Here is a 15,053-nt window from a genome sequence, read left to right on the forward strand (position 1 = left end):
AGCACAATATCACAAAAAAATTATGCACAGCTGGTTCCTCCCCCTTCACGCCCCCTAATCCCTCCTGTTTGAAAAATTGACGGAGAGAAGAGGGAAAATGAAAGATCAAAGCCATATGGGAAGGAACGAACCGTACAAACAAGTCAAACAGCAATTGAGAATTCTGAACATAATTAATAATACTGTTTGAGCTCATTTTAACCAAAACACGCAGACTGACAGCACCGAGGCGGGCGTCCAGTGTTCCCGAGTGGATTCAGAGAAATGGATTTATCGGTAAGTATCAAAATACTCTTTTCTCTTTCATCCACTTGGGTACACTGGAGATTTGAGACAGCTGGGGACGTCCCAAAGATACTCCCAAGGGCGGGAGTGCTCTCCGAAGACTAAAGAACCAAACACCCAAACCTTGCATCTCCAGCTGTAAATGTATCCAACCTGTAGAATCGAGAGCTGATGACCACATTGCAGCACTGCAAAGTTGGGTAGTGGAGGCTCCTCTAGCCACAACCCATGAAGCACCCACTGATCTGGTGGTATGAGCACATATCCGAAATGGAACACTCTTACCGCTAGAGATATCTGCTTGTTTGATGGTTAGCCTTATCCATCTAGCCAAGGTTTGTTTTAAAGCTAGCCAACCCCTGCTGGGCCTATCATACAAAACAAACAAGTGTCAAATTTCCTAATAGAAGCTGTAGCCTGTACATAAACTCTAAAGGCTCTCACTACATCCAAGGATAAGTCTCCCTGTGCCAATTCCTGGACGGAGGGTAGCACAAGGGGTTGGTTTATGTGGAAACCCGAAACTACATTAGGGAAAAAATTCCGCTTTTGTAGAGAGCTCTGCTCTGTCCTCATGAAAAACTAGGAAAGGACATTCACACGGCAGAGCCCCTAACTCTACAGCCATCCTTGCTGATGCCAAGGCTAGTAATAGGACTACTTATTCGGACATGTATTTCAGATCTGCCTTCTTCAAAGGCTCAAAAACCGTTGATTCCAAAAAAAATCCTAGCACCAAAGTTAGATCCCACTAAGCTGTGGGAGGCTGAAAAAGTGGTTGTATCCTCAACACACCCTGCAAAAATATTTGGACCTCAAGCAAGGCCATCAGACGTTGCTGGAAAAGAATGGAGAGGGCTGATACTTGTACCTTCATGGATCCCAATCTCAAACCTCCATCCAAACCATGGGGGTCATTCCGAGTTGTTCGCTCTGTAAATTTCATAGCATCACATCGATTTTCCGCTTAGTGCGCATGCGCAATGTTCGCACTGCAACTGCGCCAAGTAAATTTGCTAAGAAGTTTGGATTTTTACTCACGGCTTTTTCTTCGTTCAGGTGTTCGTAATGTGATTGACAGGAAATGGGTGTTACTGGGCAGAAACAGGCCGTTTTATGGGCGCGTGGGAAAAAAACGCTACAGTTTCTGGGAAAAACGCGGGAGTGGCTGGAGAAATGGAGGAGTGTCTGGGCAAACGCTGGGAGTGTTTGTGACGTCAAACCAGGAACGACAAGCACTGAACTGATCGCAGATGCCGAGTAAGTCTGAAGCTACTCAGAAACTGCTAAGAGAGGTGTAATCGCAATTTTGAGAATCTTTCATTCGCAATTTTAAGAAGCTAAGATTCACTCCCAGTAGGCGTAGGCTTAGCGTGTGCAAAGCTGCTAAAAGCAGCTTGCGAGCTAACAACTCGGAATGACCCCCCATATTGGCGAAACCTCAAAAATATAATTAGGCGGAACTGAGACTGACACTAGTCCATGTACTTCTTTGCTATTCTATAGTAGTGTGCTGCAGTGACTGTTTTCCTTGCAGCTAACATGGTGAAAATAGGCAATTTCGGAATACTTCTATTAATAAGTATCCTGGTTTCAAAAAACCACGCCGTCAAACGTAGATGGTTAAGGACTGGGTGAAGGAATGGACCTTGTGACAACAGGTACTCCCTCTATAGCAGCTTCCAAGGATCCTCCGCAAGGAGTCCCCTCAGATCCGAGCACCAACCTCTGCGAGGGCACTCTGGTACCATGAAAATCACCCACGCTCTTTCCTGTTTCGCCTCTTTTTTAACACTCTCGGTAACAGGGAAGATGTGCAAAAGATCGTATTTTCAGAGAATCGCCAGCGCTTCCACCGCCTCTGCTGCTGGAATCCGTATTCTGGCCACATATCTTGGCAATGGATGGTAGTTCCAAGAGGCTATTAGGTCTATCCACCGTAGAGCCCCCTCTCATACTACTGCACTGAATACCCATGGGTGAAGACACCACTCACCTGGATGCATATCTTGACAACTGAGGTAGTCTGCTTCCCCACTTTCCATTCCTGGAATGAAGACTACCGTCAAGAATATGTTGCACTCTTCTGTCCAAAACATAATCTCTGTGGCCTTTCTTAAAGCCCCGCGGCTTCTTGTTCCTTCCTGATGGTTTACGTATGCTGTCGCAGTCACATTGTCCGAGTGCACTCTCATGAGTTGAGCCCATACAAGGTCTTCTGCCAAACTAAGTGCATTGTAAATAGCTCTCAGCTCCAGTAACTTTATTGGGAGACTGCTCTCTTGTTGCGACCATCTTCCCTGAAACTGATGGCTGTCCAGTACTGCTCCCCATCCTCTGAGACTGGTGTCTGTTGGCAAAATATTTTAGTCCCAGATTCCAAACCTCCTTTCCGTCGTTAGGTTCCTGTGGACAGATGACCAAATTAACGAGGTCCTGGCCTGGGGCTCCAAGTGAATCCTTCGGTACATGCCTGTCCCCTGAGTAATCAGAGTTAGCTGAAAGGGTCTGGAATGTAGAGTGCCATATTGGATAACTTCGAAGGCTGCTACCATCTTTCCTAGAAGGCATACACAAAGATGCAGAGAGACCATCTGGTTTTGTAGAACCTGACATACCATTTCCTAGATGTCTCGAATCTCATCTTCTGGGAGAAACACCTTCAGTTGTCTCGTATCAAAAAGTGAGGCCCAGGAATTGAATCCTCTGTGTTGGTTGCAAATTGGATTTCTTAAAATCTATGAACCAGCCGTGTCTAATCAGAAACTGGTGAGTGATCTGAGCATCCCGGATTAACTGGTCCTGAGAGAGAGACTAGATAAGAAGGTCATCCAGATACGATATTATTGTTACCCCTAACAATCTCAATTTCACCACCCTGACTGCCATGATCTTTGTGAAGACTCTCGGGGCTGATGCAAGGCCGAACTGTAGAGCTCTGAACTGGTAATGAGTCTTGCCTCCGGCAAAACGTAAATAGGCTTGGTGCGGGATTCAAATTGGGACATGGAGTTACGCATCCTTTATGTCCATCGACATCATGAACTCCCTTGGTTCCAGTCCCGCAATAACTGACTGTATTGATTCGATCTTGAATCTGAAAGTTATCAGGAATTGAATAAATCCTTTAATTTGAGAACTGGCCTCACAGGCCCATCTGTTTTTGGAACTACAAACAGATTTGAATAAAATCCCGTTCCTTCTTGAGAAGTCGGGAAAGGCAGAATCACTTCCCTCTGAAGTAACTTTTGAATAGCCGTTCTAATGCCTTCGCTTTCTGAGGGCACCGAGGAAGGCTTGTGGTAAAGAACTCACTGTGAGGTTGGTTCAAAAATTCTATTTTGTAACCCTGGGAAATAGTATTGTAGGTCCAGATTTGTGGTGAGATTTCGGCCCAGGTGTCCTGAAACCTTTCCAACCATGCACCCATCATAGAAGACCCAAGGTGAGCTGGGAGACCGTCATGCCACGGTGTTGTCAGCAGGATTTAGGGTCCTGTTTTTGGGCTGTGGACTGAGAACGGGCTCTGCCTCTGTTTCCACGAGCTTGTCCACCAACCTCTACCTCAGGTATGAAAGGAATGGTTAGTAAAGGAATTAAGCCTCGGACCAGAATAACTTGTTCTTACTGGTTGGGTGGTTCTAGGAGAAACATGGATTTACCCATCATGGCCAGTGAAATCCACTAGTCCAATTCTGGACCAACAATGCGTTCCCTACAAGGGGGATCACTTCCACTGACATTCTCTGAGTCAGACATCCGTCTGCTTGCTATTGCTGTATCCTGCTAGCATCTTTTGTGTCTTGACAAATGTAAGTGGCCAACTTCCAGATATGTACCGCTAGTCTAATTATAATTTCCTGAGTATTGTCTTCCATATCATAGTAACATAGTTATTGAGGTTGAATAGAGGCAAATTGCCCATCGTGTTCAACCTGTTTTAAGTTGTGATGAATCTACATACCCGCTGAATAATGTTTTATGACTAGTTAGCTACTATAACTCATGTCATCCCTGGATTAACCACGTTTATATTTTAAGTATTATAACCTTGGATAGCTTTTTCATTTAGAAATGTATCCATTCCTTTTTTAAATCCATTTACAGAGTCTGCCATTACCTCCTTCCCTGGCAGGGAATTCCTCATCCTGATTGCCCTAACAGTGAAGAACCCTTTCCCCCGTTGCGTTCAGAACTTTCTCTCCTCCAGTCGCAGCGAGTGCCCACGTGTCCTAAACTGTGTTCTTTTAATAAATAATTCCTCTGATAACTTTTTGTGATGTCCCTTTACATATTTGAAGATATTAATAATATCTCCTCTTAGGCGCCTCTTTTCTAGTGTATATATATTCAACCTAGAAAGTCTTTCCTTATAGTCCAGTCCTTCGAGGCCTTTAATCAATTTAGTAGCTCGCCTTTGAACACTTTCGAGTTCATTTATGTATTTTTTGTACAATGGTGCCCAAAACTGAACACAATATTTCATGTGCGGACGTACCAATGCCTTATACAGCGGCATGATTACATCCGAGTCCCTTGTCTCAATTCCCCTTTTTATGCACGCTAGCACCTTACTTGCCTTCTTTACTGCGTTTTGACATTGTGTATGGTCATTAAGCCTATTATCAATGAATACCCCCAAATCTTTTTCCAACTCTGTTTCCCCTATGCGTTCCCCATTTAATATGTAGGATGCAAATTTGTTTTTAGTCTTAAAATGCATAACCTTGCATTTGTCTGTATTGAACCTCATTTTCCATTTAGACGCCCAGAGTTCAAGTTTAGATAGATCATTCTGCAAGGACTCCACATCCAATTCTGAATTAATTACCTTACACAGTTTAGTATCATCTGCAAAGATTGACACTGTGCTTTCCTGGCCTATTTCTAGGTAATTGATAAATATGTTGAACAGTAGTGGTCCGAGTACAGACCCTTGTGGTATTCCGCTGACTACTGGGAAGCAGGTTGAGGCCTTCCCGTTGACCACTACTCGCTGTACCCTGCTATCCAACCAGCTGTTTATCCATGTGCAAATAGTTTTTCCTAGGCCAAGCGCCTTTAATTTGATCATCAGTCTCCTGTGAGTAACTGTATACAAGGCTTTTGCAAAATCTAGGAAGACCACATCCACTGCTTTTCCTTGATCAAGATTATTGTTCCCTTCCTCGTAGAAGCTAATTAAGTTAGTCTGACATGACCTGTCCCTCACAAACCCATGCTGGTTCTTGCTAATTTACCTAGCGGACTGTAGATACTCCTGTATGCCATCCCTTCCAATATTTTCCCCACTATAGATGTTAAACTAACTGGTCTGTAGTTTCCCGGAAGATTTTTGGAACCCTTTTTAAATATTGGCACTACCTCAGCTATACGCCAATCCTTCGGTACCATGCCTAATCTAATTGATCTATTGAAAATCAAGTATAGGGGTCGTGCTAGTTGTGAACTAAGCTCCATAAGAACCCTTGGGTGAAGTCCATCAGGACCAGGTGATTTATTAATCTTAATTTTGCTTAGTCTCTCCTGGACTACTTTTTCGCTTAAACAAATATCTTACCATGAATCATTACTGTCACAATTGTTATGCTCTACTCCCACCATCAGTTCTTCACTGGTGAATACTGATGAAAAGAATTTGTTCAGTATTTCCGCTTTTATTTCATCATCATTTATCAATTCTCCTAATTGGTATGGTTTAAGTGATGGTTTAACATAAAGACATACACCCTCTCCTCTTTTGTTACACCTGTCCCTCCTGAAAAGAGAATACCCCTCCAAGTTAGCAACCCAGTCAGGAGAGTCGTCCCACCATGTTTCCGTAATACCTATAATGTCATACTCAGCCTTTGATGCTAACATTTCCAATTTCCCCATTTTACCTGCTAGACTATCCTTCTCGCTCCCTCTCCAACCCCACTGTACTTAGTATTGCCCACCTTACTTTTCTCTTTGGTCAACCCAATGTTCCCGTCTAAATTCACCGCCCTGACATAATTTTTTTCCCCTTAAGTCCCGTACAACGGCCCTCATTCCGAGTTGTTCGCTCGGTCTTTTTCATCGCATCGCAGTGAAATTCCGCTTAGTACGCATGCGCAATGTTCGCACTGCGACTGCGCCAAGTTATTTTGCTATGAAGATAGTATTTTTACTCACGGCTTTTTCTTCGCTCTGGCGATCGTAGTGTGATTGACAGGAAATGGGTGTTACTGGGCGGAAACACGGCGTTTTATGGGCGTGTGGCTGAAAACGCTACAGTTTCCGGAAAAAACGCAGGAGTGGCCGGAGAAACGGGGGAGTGGTTGGCCGAACGCTGGGTGTGTTTGTGACATCAAACCAGGAACGACAGGCACTGAACTGATCGCACAGGCAGAGTAAGTGTGGAGCTACTCTAAAACTGCTAAGTAGTTTGTGATCGCAATATTGCGAATACATCGGTCGCAATTTTAAGAAGCTAAGATACACTCCCAGTAGGCGGCGGCTTAGCGTGTGTAACTCTGCTAAATTCGCCTTGCGACCGATCAACTCGGAATGAGGGCCAACATTTTCTATAGGCTGTAATGATGACACATAATTGTTATTATTTAATGCTTTAGCAATACCTTTCTTAACACCCTTATTAGAACCCATGTAAATACCCTTACCGGCTGCACTTTCCCTCCCCCCTTCTCCACCCCCCTTTTATCTCACTACCACCATCCTTACTATAGCTTGAACTGTTCTTCTGCCTCAGCGACAATAGCTTTATTGACCCATGCACCTATAATGGTAGGTCTCTATGATGCACCTGCAGGCACGAAAATGGATTTAAGAACCGTATCCAACTTACAATCTGATACATTCTTAAGCGTGGTCACATTCGGTGTAGGTAAGATTGTCTTTTATGACAATCTAGCCAAAGAAGCATCCACAATTGGTGGTACTTCCCACTTAGACATCACTCCCTTAGACAAAGGGAATTTAACTGTAAGTTTTTCAGGCAATTTTAAGCATCTATCTGGCTGCTTCCATGTCTGATCGTGTCAGAGAAATCTGAAACATCGCCGCTGTCGGCTTCTGTGATTCAAACAGATCAAATATTTCAGGCTCCTTAACTTTCTTAATTGAAATTAAGTACATGTCTTAAAGCCTCAATAAGGGATTCCAACCCTTTTACCCCTGAATTAAAATAAAAAAAACCCAACCAACCGTTTACCACACATCACCAACTGTTGAGACAAGTTGATCCGTGTCAGGGTTGATATGTGTGATGCTCCTTCCTCTGCAGGACCTGTCAGCAGCGTCCCTTGGAAGACAATATATATATATCATTTATCACATATGAGGAATAACAGAAGATTCTCTAACAGTATGCTCCATCCTTCTTACTGCCGCTGTTAGCATAAGTCAGCGCTAGATAAAGGCTTTTGCTCATCCTGCAGATTGCTTCAACTGCCATTCTTGATAATATAATAATAATAATAATAATAATAGAAATGGCTGCTGCTATGACTAGTTACCAGGGGAGGGAGATTGCAATTATAATGATGATGATAATAATAATAATAATAATAATAATAATAATATTAATAATAATAATAATGGCTTCTGTTCTGACTATTCACCAGGGGAAGGAGTGTTAATTCCGCCTCCCCTCTTTGTGCACGCTCTACCAGCACGCCCAATCTGGTCACAAGATGGCCGCAACTAATTATTTTTATTCGCCTCACTGCAACCTGCAGTGAGGAAGGACCGCACCGCTTGTAAGCAGCGTATGCTCCTCTCTGGGAAAGCCACTACTGATTTCCTCCATCAAATACATCTGCCCGCTAACATCTCCGGCTTCCTTGTTAGCAGTGATGCCCGCAGTACAGCCACCTCTGCGCCCCTGCCGCCCGGCTTCCTCCTGCACTTGTCTGCCCTCTTGAGATGCGCTGTGACCTGCCATTCTGCTCCGGAGCTGCACACTGCCTGCACCTGATAGCTCAGCATGGGACAAACTATATTCAATAGCAGCGCCATCACAGCCATGACGTACTCGCTGCTAGAAGAGAATCTTCTGTCAGAGATGCTGATCCCTTCCACCGTGATCTTAGTCTCTGTTGTACTTCTAAAGCATGCCCCAGTTTTGCCTGCACCCTCCTTTCTGTTAGTTAGGATTGGGCTACAGATAATAAAAATTATAAGAAATTTTTCGTGGAGCAAGAGCTCCTGCTGTGCTTCCTCCTAGCACAATTTTTCAAACTGGAGGGATTAGGGGACGTGAAGGGGGAGGAGCCAGCTGTGTCAAATTTTTGTTGTTATATTGTGCTACCTCCGGTCTGCATTCTTCACATCCCAGCTGTCTCAAATCTCCAGTGTCCCTTAGTGGATGAAAGAGAAAAAGGAGAGTTATGGTAGATTTACCATGGTTAACGCTCTTTCTGCGATGTACACTGGGTTCCATAGGGAATACATCAGGGTTTAGAGTGGGATCTTGGATCCAGAGGCACTATCAGGCAAAGCTTTTACTGTCCCAGGATGCATTGGGGCCTCCTCTTTAACCCCACCTCCAGGCACTGAGAGCTCAGTTTTGTTCACCATTCCAATGCAGGAGCTGGTAAAAGAGGAGGCAGATGTTAGTCACATAGAACCACAATCCCACAACAGGATAGGGTACCAGCGGCTAATGCCCTACATCCCAAAGAAGCTAGGTGCGCCAGGGTGGGCACCCTGTGGAACCCAGTGTACCTTGCAGAAATAGAGTTAACCATGGTAAGTCTACCATAAATCTCCTTTTCTGCAGCGGTGTACACTGTATTCCAAAGGTAATACATTGGGGATGTCCTAAAGCAGTTCATCAAGGGAGGGGACATGCCTTAGCGGGTAAGAGAACTCAGTGTCAAAAGGAAGTATCCTGGGAGGCGGAAATATCAAAGGCATAGAACCTAATGAACATGTTCACTGAGGACCACGTAGACGTAGACGCCTTGCACAACTGTTCTGGGGATGCGCCACGGCGGGCCGCCCAAGAAGGTCCAACAGACCGAGAAGAATGAGCTTTAACTGCAGCAGGAGCTGGGTGTACAGCCAGGATCAGTACGTAATCCCGCTGGACGGGATCCCGGCGGTCGAAATACGACACCGGAATCCCGACCACACAATCCCGACAGGGGTGGCGAGCGGAACGCAGCCCCTTGCGGGTTCGCTTCGCTCACCATGCTGCGGGCACTGTGCCTCGCCACGCTGCAGGCACGGTGCCTCGCCACGCTGCGGGCACGGTGCCTCGCTACGCTCGGCACACTATTATATTCTCCCTCTGTGGGTGTCGTGGACACCCACGGAGGGAGAATATGTCAGGATTGTGGCAGTTGGGATTCCGGCGTCGGTATTTCGACCGCCGGGATCCCGTCAAGCGGGATGTTGACCGCATCCCGTGCAGCCTGCGCATAGGCTTGTGCAATCACCATTCTAATCCACCTGGCCAAGGTTTGCTTATTCGCAGGCCAGCAACGTTTGTGAAATCCAAAGAAAACAAAAAGGGAATCTGACCTCCTGATAGAGGTAGTCCTCTCCACAGAGATACGGAGAGCCCGTACCACATCCAAAGAACGTTCGCTGGGAGACAAATCTGAAGAGACAAAGGCTGGAACCACAATCTCTAGGTTAAGGTGAAAAGATGACACCACCTTAGGCAAATAATCTGGGCGAGTTCATAGAACTTCCCAGTCCCAGTGGAATATGTGAAAGGGTGGATGACAGAACAAAGCGTCTAAGTCCGACACCCGTCTTGCAGAGGCAATAACCAGCAAGAACAGGACCTTGGCTGTGAGCCATTTAAGGTCCACCATTCAAGAGGTTCAAATGGAGACTCATGCAGAGCATTCAGCATCAGACAAATCCCATGGAGCCCCAGGAGGGACATAGGGAAGATGACTCCGAAGAATGCCCTGAATGAACATCAAGTGTAGAGGCAATTTTTCTCTGAAATCAAACCGACAAGGAAGATATATGAACCTTGAGGGAGGCAAGACGAAGACATAAGTCCAGGCCTCTTTGCAGGAGAGCCAGTATTCTGGAATTTCTGAATCTATGGACATCGTAATTGTTCTCAGCACACCAGGTGAAGTAAGAATTCCAAACCCTGTAATAAATCCGGGCAGAGGCCGGTTTGTGGGCTTTCAACATCTTTTGAATAACCAACTCTGAAAATCCTTTGGCTCTCAGGACTGATGCTTCAAGAGCCATGCTGTCAAAGCCAGTCTGGCCAGGTCTGGGTAGACACAAGGGTCCTGTACGAGGAGGTCTGGTCGTTGAGGAAGTTGAATAGATAGACCGTCGATGGACGGTGTAGGTCTGAGAACTCAAATGCCTTCTGGGCCACGCTGGAGCAACTAGAAGCAGCATTGCTCCTTCCTGTTTGTACTTCCATAGAACTCTGGGCATGAGCAACACTGGAGGGAACATGTAAAGCAGTTGAAAGTTCCATGAAATCGCCACTGCGTCCACGATCCCTTGTCCTTGATCTGAAGACCGGAACCTTGTGATTGTGTCGAGACACCATTAGGTCTACGTACGGTAGACCCCACCTGTCCACTAGGAGTTGAAAGACTTCTGGATGAAGATTCCACTCTCCAACATGTACGCCCTGATGACTGAGGAAGTCCGCTTCCCAGTTCAGGACACCCGGAATGAACACTGCCGATATACTTGGCAGATGGCATTCTGCCCAACAAAGGATTTTTGACACTTCCTTAATAGCCATGCGGCTTTGAGTGCCGCCTTGATGGTTTATGTATGCCACTGTTGTGGCGTTGTCTGACCGTACCTGAACCGGTTTGTTTTGTACCAGAGGCAGGGAAAGTGATTCTTCCTTGGTCCACCAACCTTGAAAAGAGTGTTGTTCCAACACCGCTCCCCATCCCCTAAGACTGGCATCCATCATCAGGAGGACCCAGTTGGGGATCCAGAAGGGACAGCCTCTACTTAATTGCTGATCCTGGAGCCACCAGGTCAGTGACAAATGAACCTCCAGAGTCAACAAGATCCTTTGGGATCTGATCCGATGAGACAGGCCATCCCAATTGGCAAGAATTAATCGTTGCAGAGGGAGGGAATGAAATTGTGCGTACCACACCATGTCAAACATTGACACCATCAGGCCAAGTACTTGCAGCACCAAGTGAATCGACACTCTGGGGTGACGGATGAAGTGTCTTATCCTGTCCTGGATTTTTTTAGGACCTTGTCTGGAGACAGGAACAGTCTCTGACTGTGTGTGTCCAGAAGCGTCCTTCTTCCAGTTGATAAGCCGTCTGTGGGCTTGTAAGCAACTCCCCGTCAATTGTAAATGATTGAGTAGATCATTGTGGGAACTCGTCAGAATCAGCAGCTCGTTCCAGTAAGGCAGGATTCTAACTCCCTGGCGATGGAGGTGCACCGTCATCATGGCCATAACCTTGGTGAAGATCTGAGGAGCCATGGCTAATCCGATCAGCAGAGCCTGGAATTGGTAGTTACTGTCGCCAATAGCAAACCACAGGAACTCCTGATGCGATATGGCAATAGGAATATGCAGATAAGCATCCTGTATATCCAGGGATACCATGTAATCTCCAGGTTCCATTGCCAGCACAATAGAGCGCAATGTTTCCATACGAAACTTGGCAACCCTCACAAACTTGTTCAGTGACTTGAGGAAGAGAGTAGGGCGAAAAGACCCATTGGGTTTCTGCACAAGAAACAGGGTCGAATAATAGCCTCTGGGACTGAGGTACCGGCACAACCACTCCTGTACTCAGGAGAGAACCTACCACCATTTGCAGAGCCTGCACCTTCAATGGATCTGAAGAGAGTACTGTAGTGCAGAACTGGTGAGGGGGATGTCTCTTGAAGGAGACAGCGTACCCGTGAGAGACAACTTCCAGTACCCAAGCATCTGTGGTGGTCTTTAACCAGACCCTGGGTGAACTGCAGAAGTTGGCCTCCCACCCTGGTGTACCCCAGGGGGAGGCCCGCCCTGTCATGCAGCAGTCTTGTCTTGTTTTGAAGCAACCTGACGGGATGCCCAGGCCTTGGGCTTGGTGGTCTCAAAGTCGAAAAATATCATGATTCACAATGCCTTGTACTAACCCCAATGCATATGCCCACTGCTCGTGCACCCACTCCCCCGTGCGTACGCATCCCCTCAGGTTGCGTAGGGGACGCTCCGACGTCTCCTGTGCATGGAGATGTGTATTTACGGCTGAGTTTGTAAGCGTCCAGCGATCGACTCGATCGCAACATATTTAACCTTTATAGTGTATATTTGTAGATAATATTTCCCTTAACAATGTCAGCAAGAATGTTTAGTGTAAATGGTTCGTGGACAGAGGGATTCCTTTTTGCATGATACGAAGGGTCGGATAAAGGTTGAACGGTGGTGTTTAGTATCAAACTGAAGAGTATTTTAATAGTAACATTTCAGTGTTGGTTAGGAAGAGATTGTTCGCTCCTGCATATAGTTATGTACAAAAGTAGTTTATAGACATTTACTGTATTTTCAGTTTATTACACATGCGGCGGTAATCCTGAGGATACCTCCCACCTGAGCAGTTGGAAGTAGACACAGCCCACCTGTTCGAATCCACCTATGACCTTTTGTCATAATGCAGAGACACATTCTTGTGTCCAATGAACAATGAGATTGTAGGGACCATTGTATTGTCACTGTATGTTGTGTATATAAAGGCCACTGTTCCCTGACCGGCCAGTACTCTCTCTCATCAACGATTATCTACTTGATAACGGAGGTCTGGATCCGGGTTGCGCATGCGAGTATTCTCACGTATGGTATGTTCTCTGTAGCCATTTTGTTACCCTTTGTGTATGCCATTCATTCTCACTCTATGGTGGTCATTCCGAGTTGTTCGCTCGGTAATTTTCTTCGCATCGCAGCGATTTTCCGCTTATTGCGCATGCGCAATGTTCGCACTGCGACTGCGCCAAGTAAATTTGCTATGCAGTTAGGAATTTTACTCACGGCATTACAAGGTTTTTTCTGCGTTCTGGTGATCGGAGTGTGATTGACATGAAGTGGGTGTTTCTGGGCGGAAACTGGTCGTTTTATGGGCGTGTGTGAAAAAACGCTACCGCTTCTGGGAAAAACGCGGGAGTGGCTTGAGAAACGGAGGAGTGTCTGGCCGAATGCTGGGTGTGTTTGTGACGTCAAACCAGGAACGACAAGCACTGAACTGATCGCACTGGCAGAGTAAGTCTCGAGCTACTCAGAAACTGCACAGAGATGTCTTTTCGCAATATTGCAAATCTTTCATTCGCAATTTTAAGATGCTAAGATTCACTCCCAGTATGCGGCGGCTTAGCGTGTGCAATGTTGCTAAAAGCAGCTTGCGAGCGAACAACTTAGAATGAGGGCCAATGTGCTTGTATTTGCGATCGCTTTGCTAATGTTTATATCTTATTTCTTGTTATTCTGTTTAGATATTAATGTTAGGTCTGTAGTGTATAAGCTGTAATTGTTTTCCCCTTTTTCATACTAAAAGTATCTTCTATGAAGGTGTTGGAACCTTACCAGGTCATGTGTATATCATAATTTATTACTAAGGGTATCTGAGCGTCTCAATCACTCAAACAGCTTTCATATTATCAAGGTCAATAAGCGTTACATTGTAGTAGTATTACAGTGCTAAGATTTACAGTATAAGCATACCCTTACAGTGTATTGTTAATAAGGTTTATTGTGCATCATCTGGTGAGCGTCTGTGCTGCTCGTGTCCCACTCTCACGGCACAGCGTCCGCTACGCCATTAGCGTAGCATTACGGTACTCGGGCCGCCCATAGCGTGCTCGATACTAAGTATAAGCCCGTGAGCGTACGTGCCGCTAGTGTGTCGCGATTACGGCTTAGCGTCTGCTACGCTAAGTGCGTACCATTACGGTACCACGTGCCCCAATTGCGTACTTAGTCTATAATAAGTATATAGCTTATGTTCAAAGGTAAATATTAAACTTTATCAATTGGGGGCTCTGCTGGTTCTCCTCATATCCGCAACCCAGCGGAACCAGGCAGACTTTATCCATCAGCAAAGGGCGGGAAGGTAGTATCCCCTGTAGCCGTGTTTGTGGTTGGGGATACGGTAGTGCTGATTAGATAAGCGTCTGTTCCGCTTGGTCTGAAGGGATGCTGGAGGGATCCGAGGAAAGTAAGAACATACAGCTATTGTTTTAAATCTGTTAAAATTTCTGTTTGGCGCCAATTGCGCACGCAACACACATACGCAACACACATACGCAACACACACGCACAGCCACTCTCTTGTTGCCATTTGAATTGATTGCTATACACGTGCTGAGGAAATTTGGTGCTATTTAGTTGATATTATAAAGTAATACTTAAGGGAGTAATTGTAAAAACAAGCACGCAGCACAGAAGATACTGTGTGGTGTTCGGTAAGCGATTATAGTTGAACATCGTTTACATTTATAGAAGCGTGTTATTTGTGTTACTGTGAGCGTATCCGGCCTTTTGTATACGTGTCTCGGGCAACATGCAAGATTACGTACGCAAACGCAAAGGCCTACACACGTGGCGTATATTACGCAGCGTGCGTACGGATACGCCCACTAAATTCAAATCACACAATAGCATTGTTTTAGTGTGGGCGGTATAGTAGTCACATGATAATAGCACAAGTTTGTTCAGTTTCCAAAAAGTTTAGTTTAAAAAGAACCTTTTTCTATTGCAAAACTCGGGGATTGAACTGTTTGCCTGAATGAAAGTAATGTCTGTACAGAAAAATCAGTGTGCATAT

The sequence above is a fragment of the Pseudophryne corroboree genome, chromosome 8 (assembly GCF_028390025.1).
Source record: "Pseudophryne corroboree isolate aPseCor3 chromosome 8, aPseCor3.hap2, whole genome shotgun sequence".
In the NCBI taxonomy this organism is placed as follows: Eukaryota; Metazoa; Chordata; class Amphibia; order Anura; family Myobatrachidae; genus Pseudophryne; species Pseudophryne corroboree.